The sequence below is a fragment of the Typopeltis vanoorti genome, chromosome 2 (genome assembly GCF_054136105.1).
Source record: "Typopeltis vanoorti isolate ZY-2024b chromosome 2, IOZ_Tvanoo_1.0, whole genome shotgun sequence".
NCBI lineage: Eukaryota > Metazoa > Arthropoda > Arachnida > Uropygi > Thelyphonidae > Typopeltis > Typopeltis vanoorti.
Window position 1 is genome coordinate 38,928,525 of NC_143550.1, and position 17,678 is coordinate 38,946,202.

General features: G+C 35.8%; 1 long non-coding RNA gene across 2 annotated transcripts in view; it reads left to right on the forward strand.

The window, feature by feature from the left end:
- Nucleotides 1–414: 414 nt before the first annotated feature.
- The window catches only part of LOC150108934 (uncharacterized), a 353,210-nt gene continuing 335,946 nt past the window's right edge, over nucleotides 415–17,678 (forward strand). For both annotated transcript variants that reach the window (XR_016549411.1, XR_016549409.1), the window contains exon 1: nucleotides 415–588. This is a non-coding gene — a long non-coding RNA (uncharacterized LOC150108934). The remainder of the gene's footprint in view (nucleotides 589–17,678) is intronic.

Sequence of the window (17,678 nt, forward strand, 5' to 3'; positions counted from 1 at the left end):
CATTTAAGGTAGTTAACAAAAGAAATATGAATCAAATTCAAAACGCACAAAATATCACAACGAATAAGACTCGAATCCATAGAAATCAGAGATACGTCTTTTTTTAAATCAAATGCTTGGCTAATTATTATGCAAATTAATTTATATCGCCTGAGCAACTGAATGATATACAGAATACATTTGGATGGTTTGCGATATCTATTTATGCCTATCTAGAAATGTTGGATAGCAGCTAGTGTAGATTTTTTTTCCTTTCGTTTATCGGTTAGTTTCTCCCTCCTCCCCTCTGTGTGTTGCATTTCTATATACTGCATGCTTTTAGCTACGTCACTGCACGAGAAAGGAATAGCATCATTGTTGAGACTAACTGATCAGCTATTATTGTTCTTTTGGTTATTAAAACATTTTCCAGGATGAATTCTCACTGTTATGCAAGTTTTCGTTGGAACCTTATTAATTTAGTAATGCAGTGTTCAAACTTTCTTTGAAGTTAAATATTTTTGCCTTAAAAAATACATATTTATCCACTATTTAAAATAGTTGTAACCTAACCTCATAAAAATGGTTATTTTTAGAATTCTGACTGGGGTAAGTGAAAAAAAAAATGCCGACCATTATTTATTACTTAAGTTAAATAATTTTAACACTGTGATAATAAGTTTTGTAGTTTTTAATTGGTAGTAAACTATGTTTAATGCATAAATGTATTAGGCATGGCGATTGGCACAGAAAGAAGTGAATTTGCATGCTTCAAGACAAGGAGGATCTTATGACGTCTCGGACCTTGAGTCCTGATCGAAGTAATCTCCCGGTTTGATATTTCAATGTACGTCCGTTCCATTATTTTGTCAGTGTGGAGTAGATGTACCAGTATTAGTTTACAAAAGTTACTACTCTTTGAGATCATCAAAATAACGTGTACACGCTTTTATTGCGCTGAGGGATGCCCTTGGTTCGTTTTCATTGTTTATGAGGTATTTCCTTTTGATAGTTTTTGCATAAAAAACTGTTGAAACCTAGGTGTTTCGTTTTTGGATTTTTCCTTTTCACGAAACTTTAAAATACAAGTAAATAGCGTTTAAGCGGGACTAATGAATGAATAATTTAATTAATAGACGAAAAACACTTATTTTTCTAAAAAAAATAAATATAGAAACGGATTGGAAGTCGAACCGGATTTAAGAATAAAGTTATCTTTTCCTCCAAACTGGAAGTTTCTAGTTAACAAACAGCATCACACTTCTCATTAATAAATTACTTGGCTTTAGTTTAATTGCTTTATAATTTTGTAAGAGTAAATACTTCTTTATTATAATAATAATAAATGAAAACTCTATAAACATTCAAATCTGTTTTATTTTACCTATTGGCCTAAAATTTTAGTGGATCACGAAGATGAAGTATTAAAATAACCGTGCCATGGAAAAAAGTTTGGGAAACCTTGGTTTAAAGAATAGTGTGTTAATTTTTTCTGTGCATGCAATGTTTTTTATTTCTTGTTTTTCCTATGTGGTTTTGCTTAGTATCCGGTAATGTTTTCTATTTTGTCATTGATCGGGGTTTATTTTTATTATGAATGCAATTTCTGTTTGTTTCTTCCTGATTATAATTTGTGGGTTTTTCCCATTTTTGTTAACGTCACTGTTTTTCGTCTGAAAGTAGTGTTCCCCCCCCTTTTCCCCCCTGCCTTATGTGAAATTGTGTTTGTTATAATGAGGTGGTATGTTAGTTTCACTAACCTTTAAGTCATATTAGCTTAATCCAGAGGTTTTAAGTTCTTGATAGTCGCTTTGCTTAGTCAGTTTTTCGTTAATTGCCCACCGGCAATGGACGACCTACCACACTCACTGACCGTGACTGTAAGGTCCTGCGAAGGATATGTAAAAACCGTCATTCCTCGACCGACAAGTAGAATGCGGAGTTAAGTTCCGGGCATCGACTGAAGACATTCAGAACTAGGCTCACAACATGGAATTCCATAGTAGGACTGCAATAAGCAAGTTCTACATTACCTGTATCAATATGCAGAGTCGTTTTCAGTGATGCAAAGAACATGTACAGTAGGATGTGGAAGCTGAGAAAGGTGTGTTATGGAGCAAAATTACGCTACAATCCCTTTCGCGAAGATGGACCGTTGAAGGTCTGACGGATGCCCGGTGAACATCTATTACCAGAGTACGTAACCCCGACTCTGAAATTCGGAGGTGGCAGTGTGATATGTTTTGTTTACTGGTGGTGCCACGAGCACTGAACTCCGAGAGGTATCTCAACATTCTGGATAATGCTTCATACTTCGCGCTGTTTTTACATAACTAACAACTGTCTCTTTCATCAAAGACAATACACCGTGTCATAAGGTTGCTGTAGTTGAGTGGTTTGTGGACATGAACGTCAATACAATTGACATAGTCCTGTTATCAACCCTATTGAGCATCTGGGGATGGACTGGAGCGTCGTAATGCAAATTTCGTTACGAAAGAATGGGTCCGAAATTCCCATTAATCGCTATCAATGTGGAAATTATGTCCCGTAGGATTGCTGCAGTGATCGCAGCAATCCTACATCTTAAGGCGGGCGCCATGGCTCATGCTATTGTGTCCGTTGACTTCTTTCAAAGCACTGTTTTGTGGTATTTTGATACGCTTAATGTTTTTATTGTATATCTGTTATTTTTATTTTGTCGTGTTTGCAAATTTTCTTCTTTTTGTGGACTTGTAATAAATTATGCAAATTAGAGTTCGAAACTTATCTTTTGTTCTTTTTAGTTGCAAGAGAATTTATAGAATGCAACACAACCGAAATGGTTGGTTGCATTCTGTTGTTAGTTTTGTTACTATTGAGAGCATGGGGGGGGGGGATGTTTGTGAGTGTCTGAATTCCTCTTTTTGTCGATGATGTTGCTACTGTTTCTACACCTAGTGTTTTTTTATCTTATATTTGCTCTGTGTGTTCTCCTAACATTTTACTTCTGGTAAGAAAACATATCTTTAAGCGTTCGCTGTGTCAGTTATTCTATTTTTTATAAGTGGGTATAGTTATACGGCTGTTGTTCATGCGTCTGCAATGAGTTATGTTAATTTTTATGTTATCGTATTATCCTATAACAATATATTATTATCACATTAAAATATGAAATTTTAAACTACTTCGTACGCATTTCGAGTGTTTTAAAATAATCCTGTAAGGAACTTAAATGATCGAACAGTTGACAACTTTACATCACCAGCAAACAGGAAAACAAAGATTTTACTCGTAATATTTAAAGCCAGATCATTTAAGAATATAATAAGAAACTCTTAACTTGGCTCTTTGAAGATTCTCCCTGAATACCTGTTTTCTTTGTCATTCAGTTTCCTGCTTAACTAGATGATCATCAGTACTTATGTAGTACATTTCATTCAGAAGTCTCATGCGAAATGCCCTCAAAAGATTTTACTAAAATACCTATAAATCATATCACATCATAGTCATTTAAAACTAAGATTTACTTTATAATTATGCACTTTGTGATGAATCATCCATTACGCAGTTTTGTATACCTATCTACGAGTACACTTATTATTTACTTATTAATATGAACATTAAAACACCATGTTACAGAAATTATTAAGGGAGACCTACAGGAAGTCGGACTCATCGAGGGAGGCTACATACTACACACACCAGCAATCATACTTATTCTTGAACTCATTCACACTGCTCGCACTCAACATCCAATGGCAATCCACTCCAATCACGCACCACCCTATGAGAGAAAAATCTAACTCTCACCCCCTTCTTAGCGACATTCATTCTCATCTTCCAAGGATGCCGTCTGGTCCTTTCCCTACCCTCCATATAATGAAAAATTCCATCAACTGAAATCTTATGACCCTTTAAGAAGTTTGTAAGTCTCAATCATATCACCCCCCCCCCTCGTTTTTCCCCAGTTTTCTAGTGTCTGCAGTCTTCAAATTCTCATAATTAGTATGCCACAACTCTTATATAATTTTAAACACTCTTCTTTGCACTCTCTCTCTCTCCAATATATCAGATCACAATGGAAACCAGAAGACCAGACCTGCCCACCGTTGTCCAAGTAGTTTTCGATATTAGAGTTTCGCACCGAAGAACTGTCGGCGAATCCAAACGTAAGTGACCACCTGGTAATACAACACCAAGGCAACTCGAAGCAAAGGTGGAGCAAGATCCCTCACTATCCTTGATATTTTCTCATAATGTAAAAACACAGCTCCTAGGAGATGTAATACTGCCTTACATTATGAGGAGAGGTCACTACCCAGACCGGTTTCAACCTTTTTTTTTTTTTTGAGGTCTCATCAGTGAGTAGGTAGAATGGGAGTTCATGTCTTTCATCATCGGCCTTTGGAGTATAAAAGATTGCTGAGAGTCAGCTGGTAGTAAGAGGGGAAGAGAACGAAACATAGAGTATGATAGTAGGAGGTAGTAAAGAGGCTTCAGTCAACCTGTTTAGCTGTATAACCCAGAGGTTGTGGCTAAAAGGTCTGTGAACATCTCTCCTTGCACCTGTTTTTTTTTTTAAAAAAAACTTTGAAATAAACTTTTCTTATATGCGCTCGTAAAATAATTAACAATTAAAAAATTAACAATTTAACTAACCAGGTGTTTATGAAGATCATCTCCTAACACCTGTTTTAGTATAAAACTTAATCCGGATTTTTTTTTCCCCGAAAAAAGGAAAAAAAAAGAACACTTAACTACGGGAGTCAAAGGTAAAATTACTGCGGGAATGAAAGCATTTCTGCGTGAATTTGAGCATAAAAGTTATGAGCGGGTTTTTTTATATTTATTTTTATTTTTATTTTAAAGAAGCAGTAAAGAACTGGCCAACCTTACACCACTGGAGAAACCAGATTTGGGGGAAGAATCTGGCCCGAAAGATGCCGCTCCCAAGAGCAGCACCGCCTCGCTGTAAGCCTTCGTAGCCCGGGTTCTCAGATCTGCCCCCTCCTATATGAACTGTAAGAACCCGTGAAGAGAGAAAAAAGAAAAACAGATCTTACTTTTTAAAGGAAGAGACACGGTATGATTAGGCCGTCTTTGCGCCATTTATTTACAAACCTCCCGTCCCCTAGTATATGCCTTTCTTGTGCGAAAAACCTAGGGAGGTAGAAATAGATGCCGCTGAGTATTCTGGCTTGTATACTGTTTTCATCGCTGATTTGGAACTTTTTTCCGCACTTTCCAGATGTGATACTTGATTACGTTGATGAGGAAAATTGTAAATTTCTGAATTTTCTTGACTGGTGGGGGAAATTGCAGGTACAAGACCTCCTCTAGTGTAAGCAGCTGGATTCCCAGCACTGCGCTTAATCTCTGACAGACATGTCAGGCGGGGGGGGGGGGGGGAAACACAAGTAAAAGAAATGTCCCACCGTTTCAACGCTCTGGCAGACGTCGCAGAAGGAGTCGCACGGTCTTGAATTGTATCGGGACATAACCAGTTTCACCGGTAGCTGACCGTAGGCTATTCGCCATGCCAGATCCCGGTGAAAAGGCTGTCCCCAGCTATTTCTGATATTTTGAAATAGTTTCCATGTTAGTTTCTATATTTGGCGTATCACATCCGGAAAGTCGAAAGAACTCCCAATATCTTGCTTGTGGTTTTAATTTTAGGATTTCCCTCCCTTCGGTTTTAAATTTTTTAAGCTGTTGGCATAGTGGATTATACCATTCTGGCACAACCTCTGCGTTGGGACAGCATGTCCCGTGGTCACGAAGTAGGGGAGAAAATGCCCTAGAAAGTATTTAATTAGGGATCCTGAAATATGGTTAGATTTTAAGGCCTTCCCTATGGTTTTGAGAGTGTTTGCATAGAATAGGCAGTTTAATTTCGGAAGTGAGAAACCCCCTTGATTGGTTTTGAGTTTTAGATATTCTTTTTTAACCTCATGCTTTCTTCCGTTCCAAAAAAAATCTATCAGTATTTTGTAAAATTGATTCTCTTGGGTTTTTTTTATATTAGTTATATTTATTGTATGCATTAGCATGGGGATTATTACTGTTCTTCCGTAGAAGGAGAAATAATTAGGTTTAAATGGTTTTAGTTTCTTTTCGCACTCTTCCCGCAATTTCTTAACAGGCAGTACCGGGCTCGCCGTGAATGGGACGCCTAGTACTGTTAGGGGCTGAGTTTGCGGGACTAAACCACAGGGAAGGTTATTTCTGTGGAAATTTCCAAAAATTTTAATTTTTGAAGTATTAACGCGAAGACCACTGGCCATGTTGAATTTTTTTGCAAAATGCCGAAATAAATGTAGAAGGACTCAGAGTCTCTGAGCGCTGCCTTTGCTCTGTCTGGAATAGATTTTGATAACATCCAGGTCTACCTGGATGATAGCAAAGTCCTTATATCCTTATAATATCCTTATATAGACGGGCTTAAAGGAGCGAAGCAAGAATGCTTTTCATCTTCCCCGTTATCTGTAGAGAACTGTGTAGGAATAAGGTGTTATTGAGCTATTAAAGTTCTGATCATGGCAGGAGGGTAACAGCAATAGCCGAGCCTCAGAACTTCATTGGCTACAGCATTGCCATATTTAAAGGTAAAGCCGTCTCTAAAAATTCGGACGATCCCTAGGCCACTCAGTCGTGGGCGAGAGACCATCCATCTCAGCGTTGGCTGCACTCAGTGATGGCCTTCCACCCACACGCCACCATCGAGCAGAACCGCTCAAATTCCGAAGAAAATCATTCACCGACAAAGCCCCTCAGCGGGCCGTGCCGGAGAACACTCACCCCGGAGACTCAAATTGCTCCCTTAAGGCAAAAACCTTACAAGAGCGTACTCATAACTCTCGAATCTCAGCGCCCTAGGGGGTAACAGCAACAGCCGAACCTCAGTTAGAACTTCATTGGCTACAGCATTGCCATCCATTACCCTCCAAGGGTATTTAGAAGTCGATAGCAAAATAAAATAAAAAAATAATACAGTCCTTATAAGGACTGGCTTAAAGGGGCGAAGCAATATTGCTTTTTATATTCCCCGTTGTCTGTAGAGGACAGTGTAAGGATAAGGTGTTATTGAGCTATAAAGCTCTGATCATGGCAAGAGGGTAACAGCAATAGCAGAGCCTTAGTTAGAACTTCATTGGCTACAGCATTGCCATCCAATACCCTCCAAGGGTACCAATTTTACTCGCCTCGTACGACATGCATCAGCTACATTGGTGCTAGCAAAGTTTAAGTGAAAAAAATTTACATACCTTCACTATACGAATGCCAGAAAGTTGTGCCCATATATTATAACTAAGATGAAAAGCCAGACGGCTATTTTTTTTGGCGAAGTTAATTAAATTAAGGGGATAAAAATCCCTTATTATTTTATAGCCAGTATAACCTCCCCTCATAATGTAAGGCAGTATTGCATCTCTTAGGAGCTGTGTTTTCACATTATGAGAAAATATCAAGGATAGTGAGGGATCTTGCTCCACCTTTGCTTCGAGTTGCCTTGGTGTTGTACTACCAGGTGGTCACTTACGCTTGGATTCGCCGATAGTTCTTCGGCATGAAACTCTTAGATCGTAGTTTTTGATCTTAGAATTTCGCATACTGGCTGTAAAATAATAAGATTTTTATCCCCTTAATTTAATTAACTTCGCCAGAAAAAATAACCGTTTGGCTTTTCATAATACGACATTACATATATAATCACGCCAAAGTGCATGACTTTGCATTTACTGACATCCATTTTCCCAGGCCTACAATTCCAGCCTGTTCAGATCATTCTACAAGTACTACATATCAGCAGCACTCCTGATTACCTTACCTATCTCTACATCATCAGCAAATAGCTGTATGTCGTCCGTCAAATCCTTCCCAATGTCATTAATGTACAGATTAAATAACAGTGGACTAAGCACTGATCTTTGTGGTACACCACCGATTACTTTAAATCTTACAGACTCACATCCCCCGTATACCAATTTTTGATATCTGTCAGTCAGCTATTCCCTTATCCACGCAAATATTCTACAACCCAAACCTATATTCTCCAATTTATGCAACAGTCTACCATTCTGAATTCTGTCAAAAGTCTTAGCAAACTCCAAACGTGTCATGGTGTATCCGTTCCCCTTGAATAACTCAATGATAACATTATTACAGAATGTGAGCAAGTTGCTAAAACATGACCTTCTCTTAGTAAACCCATGCCGTTCGTTGCAAAGTAGATTCACTGTCAACCCATTTCTGAATGCGAGCCGTAACAAATTTTTCCAAAATCTTCACTACTCCTGAGATGCTAATTGGGCGATAGTTGGATACATCAGCCGTTGTAACACCTTTAAAATCGTAGTCAAAATGATTTCAGATGGGAATAAACTAAAGAAAAATATATTTTGACATATTAGTTTCATCATCTGCGCAAACGTTATTTTATAGTGGTTAATAAAATTGCGAGCCTCCGTACCTCAGTTGGTATAGAAGATTGGGCCGTCTATGATGTGAGAAACTTTTATCAGGATTTTTTCAGTAAAAGGTGAGTTACCCAGTCTAATAAGGAAATAAAGGGGGTCTCTCCCCCCTCAAAACGGACAAACCTGCCTTATGGACACACAGATCTATAAGGCATAAATACTTGCCCTTAAGGAATTCAGCAGATGAGTGTCGTGCTGCTTGCATTAATTCAATATCTCTAATCAGGGGACTTGACTGTTGTAGGGGACGGATTGGCTAAAGAATTAATTTGCTATTCTGAGAGGGAATTTCTGCATCAATACCAAAACGTTATTCTACTATATCAATTAATTTTTGGCAAAGATGCCATTGTTAGTTTCATGACTTTAAGAACCATAAAAAGTTTGAGAAATTATTTCAAAGAGAACTAATCCATCAGTAACAACTTAATTACTTGATTTGTATTATTCACAAATCAAGTAGTTAACAAGCTAAAGAATACAGTTAAGGTCTGAATAAATGCGCAAGTATGTGCTCGTAAGATGTTTTATGTAAAAGAATAAAGATTTTTTTAAAATTAATTTCTTTTGTTTTTCTATAAAATTTTCTTCAATTTTATTTCCCGTGTTTTATTTCGTTTTCATTTCAAAAGTAGTTTTCATTTATTCATTCTTTCCGCTATTTTTGGTTATATGTAATCCTTTTCAGACTATTTTCCAATTTCTTTTCCATCTCTCAAACTACTCTTCCCCTTCTCCCTCCCTCTGTACTTGATTCGCCTGAAAAGCAAGATTTGAATCCTGCTTTTCTCAACCCCCCGCCCCCTTTTATTTCAAGCATGATCTCGCTTCCCCAACCTCTATTTCCATTTCTTCTTTAATTTATCCGATTCCAAGTGACATTTATGCTAACTTATGCCTTCTAAAATAGGCTGAAGCAGGCTCTTTCGATGTCAATATGGTGTGCTTTCGTATAGATCGCTGCTGTACATTTTAGAGCATCTCAATAAGTTTTATTGCCAAATATATATATAAAAAAAACGATTTTTTTCCCTTTATCCGGCAGCTATTTTTCTCTGAGTGGGATAAAGGCACTCGACTGAGAGTTGTATATATTGCTTTGATATTTATTTCAAAAAGCACATTTCTGGGTATCATACAGAGCGAGCCACTGAAAACAACAGTGTATCGTGAATAAATAACCCAACTAAACACTTTGAATGGCTACTGAAGAAAATATCTCTACTTGTGCATTAGCTAAACTGGTTGCAGACGGGAAGAACAGTCACAATATAACGCTATAACCAAGCCTGCAAGGGTGGTCAAGAATTGCAGGAACTTTTTAAAGAAGATAAATGCTTTTTTTTTTCTCCCCCCTTTCGAAATGGTTTTTACTTTATTCCGATGTTTTTTTTTTTTATTTCTCTCTCACATTTCAACCTTGCTTGTTGCGTACAGTGTAAATTGTTCGGCTGCTGTAAACGATTCCGAAATTTATAGTCTCTTCAGGGAAAATAGGAGAGAAGAAGAATTACCATAAATTTCAACAAACTTGTATTGCATATTGCTTTTAATAAAGTAAGAAGTGGGGGAAAGCGTAAGAAAGCATTTACCATTGTCTGATCTCGTATATATTTTCCACCAACTGTGAATTCTTCTGGTTAGTCGGCTAGCATTTTTTTTTTTTTTTTTTTTTTTTTTTTTTTTTTTTTTTTTTTAGCCATATAGTTTTATTTAGAAGTTTCCTACAGACTTAAAAGACAATTGCCTATTAGATACAGAGTTAATATGCAAACGAGAGAAATCTGTGTATATAGATTTATTTGAGAAGTACTAATGCAGATTTGAAGGAACGCAAGTCATTTCAATGGTATTCTAATCGCTTTGCGATATCATACTGCAGTATGGTTAGCGTACCGGCTTTCTAACCAATAGGCAGCTCGTTCGAATTTTGCCTTTGGGATGGATACTTGTCTTTAGGTGGGAGATGAATTTCACCGCCCGGTGTGAGACCATCACACCGCACCAAAAAGTAATTAAAAAAATAAAAACTTTAGCACATCCAAGGTACTAATGTACTATGTGACGTCCATCCTCTAAAGCTACTTTCGTCCAACCTTTTGAGGGTGGAATAAGTACTATTGTTGAAATGGAGATGCTATTTTATGAAAATTGTATCCCATTGCATTTGTCATGACGTTGGCATTGAGTTACATTGGCAACGCTTTGCTTTATGAAAGTAATAAGCACTACTGTTGAAATGGCGATGCTATTCCAGCAACAGCTGCTCTTGGAATAGCATCGCCATTTTCAACAGTTGTGCTTATTCTTAAACTAAGTAATTTGTACCTTTTTGAAAACGAAAAATCATTGTCATTATCATCCTGTCGGATGTTTTCTCCGCTTGAATACAGCATAATCATCCTTTAATGAATAAAATATTCATGGATGGTTCTTGTACGTTACTGAGCAATCTTATCATTACAACGGAAGGCAGTATTTGTATTATTTTCTAAATTGCTAACTGGCTCGTGAGCTAAACTGGATGGGACATCAGAGAGGCATGATGTATATCTATTATTACTGTAAAAAAAAGCCCGAAAAGTGCTAAATCCTAACATTTACCATGGTGAGGTGGTAAAAGTCCGAAAAATGCTTGTAAACGCTTCCTTCTATTTCGGTAAATGCCAGCATTTACCAACACCAATTGGTAAAACCCCGTTTTGTTTACATTATAATAATTTACCTTTGTCAATTTAAATTTGAAACATAATGTCCGCTTTGTAAACTTATTTTTTCCTTCTCGACTTCTTCGATGTTTGAAAAATTTTCTTTGCACAAGGTAAATTGGTTAGGGTAGGTTCCTAACCTAACCTTGCGATTCACTGTCTCCCTTTTTATGAAGGAAATAAAAAATAAAATTAAATTAAAAAAACGTAAAATATATTAGCACAAAAACAAACTGATTCTTGATTCGTGGCCGCTCACACCCGTCTATACTCGGACTATACTCTGGCTTTTATCAATTGGGGTTGGTAAATATTAGCATTTACCGAAATGGTTTTAATATACTAACCTTCGTTGTCGCCTTGGCCGCAATTCCAACCGACCCTAAGCCTTTAATGACGTGAGTGTGAGTTCTAGAAATAAAAAATGAATTTTTTTTAAATTTATAAATTAAAAAATAAATCGCTTGGGATTTGTAGAGCACTTTCGTCAAGTATTAAAAATAGAATTCTTAATTGGTTCATTTAAAATGCATACAATTGGATTTCACTCATGCGCATGTGTTTATGCTTATGGCATCTATAGTAAATTGTATTCATTGTAAATGCTAACACGGAAGTTTGCTAAAGCTAGAGAAGATTGGGGGTGGGGAATCGATATCAAAATTGTCTACGGACAAATATTTTTCTTCTTTATTTTCATCGTTATAGTTTCATTTAAATTATTTAGAATTGGCAAATATTGATTTGTTTGACGAATGTGGGATTTACTTTATTCTGTTAAGATTTAAAAACTTCTGTACACAAATTTGGAAAGGCAGTGAACTATCTAACCAACTTTGTCCTATTTTAGTGATAAACCGAAGTTAAAGTATTATAACAGCTCAACAAATTATAGCTAAGGTATGTTTTCAACAAGGAATAGTCTAGTTGTTATTCTTAGACGGTAAACAGGTGTTTTTTTTTTTTATCGGCGATCTCCTGTAGCGGATGGCTAGCAAGAAGTAAGAACTAGAGTTGGAGATAATTATTAAAATAAAATGCTTAATGCCTTTATGGATAAGAACGGCTAGACTATTTCCTGAGTAGTCGAATGTTGAAAATATCGAAGTCGGACGTTTTCCATATAGGAAAACATACAGCTCGATAGAATCTCATTTTACTACCTGTTTAACTTAGGAGCAAGGTAATGCGAATAGAAACAAGATTAACTATTTTAAGAGACACGCCCGTCAAAAACAACCTGAAGTGAATAAGTCCAAGCGTAAAGAAGCTTAGGAAGCTCGAGCAGCAAGAATATATGAATAAAAAATAAAGGCGAAATATTTTGCTTCCTCACATGGAAGTGTCTGAAATGGTCAATCAAATCATTGATGGATTCAGTGTATATATGTAGGCAGGAAGAAAGAATTGATGGCAATTTCTTCCAACTGCTATAGCTTTTAAACAAAAACTAAGTAAGTGAACGTATTTGACAAACTGCTTTGTCATTTAATTATTGTTAGAGTAAAACCCAGGTGCTGTTTGCTTTTACAGTTGATTAAATATAATTAACTCGGCCTTTACTATCCTTTTCAACTATCAAAACATGAAAGCCAATGAGGGCTACGTTTCAATACTGCAAATTGAAAGCTATCTGCTATAATAGAAAAGCACACTCAAGGAATCCCAGTGCCTTTGATTAGCATATTTAAGAATTTTACACCAGGATGATTGTCGAGATTTCTACTTGGATCTCTTGAGCTAATGGACAGTAACCTCTTTGGATACAGTATATAATTCAGCAGACACGTAGTTTTAAGTTCAAACTTTAATAATTTCGATTTCATAGTAAACAAAATGATTCTTTGCATGTATTGATTGACAGTCCTCTTCGCAAGCTGTGGAAGTAGTGTCTTTGAAAGAGTAGAACTATCAAACATTGCCATAATAATGAGTAATATGAGCTCTTCTTGTGTTGAATGGAGCAGAAATACATACTTTTCTGTTATAATTAATAACTAGCAACTGGGTGTTAAAGAACGATGGTAACTTATCCAAGCCAAAGAAAATCAACCACTTTATTTGGCTTGCATGTTAAATAAAATTAGATTGAATTAAGAATTCTATTTAATCAGTTATTTTAATTAACGGTTGCGGTAATTATTAATCTACTTGTTAAATTAACGGATTTTTTTTTTATAAAAGTGTTCAAACTGTTCATCTCTCAGTACAGTAAGCGTGTGATAAGCATAACAATATTTTAATTTACTCATACTGAGTCCGAAATTCAAGACAAACGCTATGCAAATTATTTAAAAATAGACTGCGTCTTAACAAGCAAAAAACGGAAATAATGCAAAAATATTAGTATATTAAATTGCAGATTAATTAAATTGCAATGACACAAGAAGGGAATGAGATTTAGGAGTGTTATATTTCTGTATGACCTGATCTCTAGTGTAGGATTCGTCGCTTTTGCAATGATAGCTGAAATTTTGTTGACGATTTTAGAATACTAAGATACTGTACAATCCATACGAATCTTTATTTATGAAGCCTTTGCTACTGAAGTCTAAGAACACTTCTGTATTTCAATATTCAAATTCCCTTAGCTGTTCCAGGGATTCGTGTTGAAATGTCTGGAACTGGAATGAAAATAAATAAATACTAAATTTAAGTATTTTCATTTGAATTCCACGTAGTTTTTTTTTTTTTTTTTTTGTTGTTGTTCCAGAAACTTGAACATGAATCAAGAACGCTTCTGTAATCATGTAGCGAATGTTCGCAATAAGATGCAAACCAAATGATTAATAACCACACCTTATTTAAATGCCGTTATTATGAGTATTTCTACATAGAAATGTTGCTGGATTCTCGCATATTAAATGACATTTCTTAAGATATGTTTCTTAAGTATAGTAAATCAATGAATATCTCTTTTAAGTTATTCACAAAAGACTACAATTAACATACGCTACCTGAAGCATCTAATGGCTATTTCTATAGGGAAATAGCCACCGATAAGCCAACCTGATTATATCACAAACCACGCAATCAATCACTCAGTCCAAACTTTAGCCATTTATCAAAGTTCCGAGACCCGGTTACGTAAGAAGGATGGTTGGGTTAAATCCCAGACTATAGGTCAGCGAAAAAACTTGAAAGACGAAGTGATAGGAAAATCGTGGTGTAGTGTCCTGTGTCTTCCGACTGAAACCACAGGAGGTTTTTGTGATGTCATTGTCTCCCGGTCCCAGTTGCTGTCACCATCGATCACATTTGTAATAGTTATGGGGGAACCAGAGGTCGCTGAATGTCCAATTTTGGATAGCCTTCAAGGTAGACGTTTTGTCATCTTGTTACACTTCCGATCTTTTTTTCTATTTTTTTTTTTTTTTCTGGAGAAAACACTCCTCCTTTGCTTCACGTAGTAGAAATATAGTTTACTATTTTTTTTTAGAATAAAATGTTTTATTTATTCGATATGACTTTCAAATTCTCTTTACGTTTGTTTTTATCTCCTTCGGAATATTTTTTTCTTTTTTTTTAATAATTTTCGAACACCGTCGAAGTACTTGAACACATAAAAATAACAAAATAAGTGAAACCTAATAGATTTAAAAAGTAAATTAAAAATAAGTAATTAAAATAGATTTTAAAAATAAAATGATCAAAATATATATTAAAGCCAAAATAAATTTAAGTCAATATATATACTCGTTTCACGAATTTTGAACCAAAATCTAAACAGAATAAAGTCTCAGGAAAATATTAAAAATCTAGAAGAAAAATATTCCTTCATTTGCATATAGTTAAGGGAAGATTTTGCTCTTTCTTTTCTAACTAGATCAGTGAATAGAATTCAAGGATTTTTACATTTTTCCAAAGTTGAAATCCGCGTTGAAGGACACCCATTTTCAGTCAGTGGATGAGGTAAAGCAGAAAACGGTAGCGCTACTGAAGACTTGCAGCACTGCTTTCAACAATAGAAAATTCATATGCAACGTTGTATAGATAGAGGGGGGGGGGAGAATGTTGTAAGGGATAACAATTAAGTTGTACAAATGTAATAATAAACCACATTTTTGCACAGTCTCGTTATTTAATAGCCACACCTCGTAAGCAAATTGGACAGGAGAATACACGCAAGTTACATAGAAAAAATACTATCGACGATGCGCAGTAGATGGCGTTGTGTGTAGCTGATGGATTAAGTAGTAGAGAGTGATTTGTGTGCCATCCCTCGATCAGTCCTTTGACTCTTTGGAGGTGTCACATAGTAAGTGAAGATTTGACATAAGAATAATTCAGAAGTCATTTGAATTAGTGGCCTATTCATTCTTCGTGTGACTAATTAACTCCAATTCTTCCAAAATAGTTCATTAGTCACATGAATCAACACCTTGATTAATCCATTACAGGAAATTAAGCAAAACTCTTAATTTCAATCCTAAGTTGATAATACAGGAAATCAATTAGGGCGGACATTTTAAGAAATAAAATGTTTACATTAAAAAAAAAAAGTTCATAACGTTCTCTTCACGAGCTAAAATGAATAATCACCTCTTAAATAACAGCTATGACATTAAAACGAACCATTGTGAATGAAAAACGAGGTTGTCTCTTTTAAATCCAGTAGTTCTGTCTAAGCAGCAAAGAGCACATATTTTGCCTTTTTGACGCCAACACCCTTCATACATTTGCTATTCAAGTACATACACTATTAGTGAAGAAGAAGAACCAGCGCTTTACTGGAGAATCAGCTAAATGAAGCGTTCACTGATGGTACTAAATTATTACTCTCAGCACTTCAAGCAGAAGTGCTTGTACAACACTTTCGGGAAGACTTAAACAGCGTTAGATGAAAACCTATGTAAATTGCCGTTATTAATCATTTGTAGAGAGAGCCAAGTAATTAGATTGGTTTTCATAGCCAAGCTAAATGTTTTTATATTTGACTGCAAAGCTTTTTTTTCGGGGTGGGAAGCATTGAAAATAAGTTCATATATTCGGTGTCACATGCAAATAACAGTTTTCCCGCTTAGTTTTTCTCTCCATTGTCACATTAGTAGCATCGATGATGGTGATACTTTATTATTGTTTTCTTTTATTTTTCTAAGAACACTTGAGCCTTTATTCATAGTTTGTAATCTAATGAATAATAATATTGTCATTAATCAACACCTCTTTCTTCTCTTGAGCGTTATAGACGTGGGTATTTTTCATCATTTTTGAAGCTTTATTATAAGGTTGGAATTTTTTTGTTCGAGTAAGAAAATGCTCTTTCCCGTGTAGCGTCATTAAGTGGACTTACCATTAATGTGGATTTAAAGTCTAACTAGCTTTTCTGATTGGTTGGTTGACAAATACAGACATGTAATCATTCAAAATTTGTTGTAGATGAGATCCTCATTGATTCCTACCAACAGCCTATTGAGAATATCATTTGAGGATGCGGGAAACAGAAAAAAAGAATGTTGGTGGCTCTCATCCAGTCATATACGCCGTGACTAGCTAACCCTGTTCATGGAATGAATAGGATTAGCTAGTCACTCTGGCTGCTTAAATTTCATCTCCTATGGAACCTGGATTTTTTTTTTAATTTCAGGATGGTATGTTAAGTATTTGGATTTTCAAATCTCCATTGGTTTGAATGGATGAAATTTGTCTCCAAAAAACTGCACTAAACTGTAATTTTAGTGCCCACTGAAAAAACATACATATGATATCTGGATCTGTGTTTTTTAAATCGTGATGACTTAGTGATACAAGCAAAGCGATGCAAACTATGTTACAAATGACAAACTGTCAGCTCTCTGAGCTAGTGTTGTGCACTGTTCGAGTCATTTTCTGCTTCTAAAAACATATACGTCACAAAAAAAGTTCACTTTCAAGATGATGTTGCTGAAAAAAATTGTACCACGACTTTGCAGTGATAGTTTTTGTAATATAGTGGTAGTGGTCGGCGGTAGATGGCGTTGGTGTAGTTGCGGTAAGTTGATGGATCGAGTGGCGGAGACTGAGTTGTAGAGCAGGCGCCCTCCCTCGATGAGTCTTTGGACTCCCTGGAGGTGTCTAATAATAATATGGTCCAAATATCGTCTTCTGTATGATTTGCCCAACAAGATCTAAAATATTTGTATTCATGCAATTAAGTCATAGATCTAAATCCCTTTTTGCTTTCTCTCTTTCTCTCTCCTCATCTAGATTTCTTCGTTTATATTTTCTTTTTCTGTTTCTTTCTTCAAATATATATCTCTTTAACAAATTTATGCTGTTTGGGCATTTTCCTTTCGCGGATTCTGGTAGTTAAATCATAGTAGCGATCTGAGGTTTGGTAACTTTGTCATATTTTACATGCGATATCACGCTTAATAGATTCCAATCAGAAGCTCGATGCTTCTAATTGAATGTTTTATATGATAACAGAAAATAATCTTTTAAAGATGATTGACGAATGGCTTTATTGATACTGCAGATAGCCTTGGGTATTTTCCGACATTAACATCAACACCGTAGTACTTCAATTGGGGAACGGATAGATTATTAAATA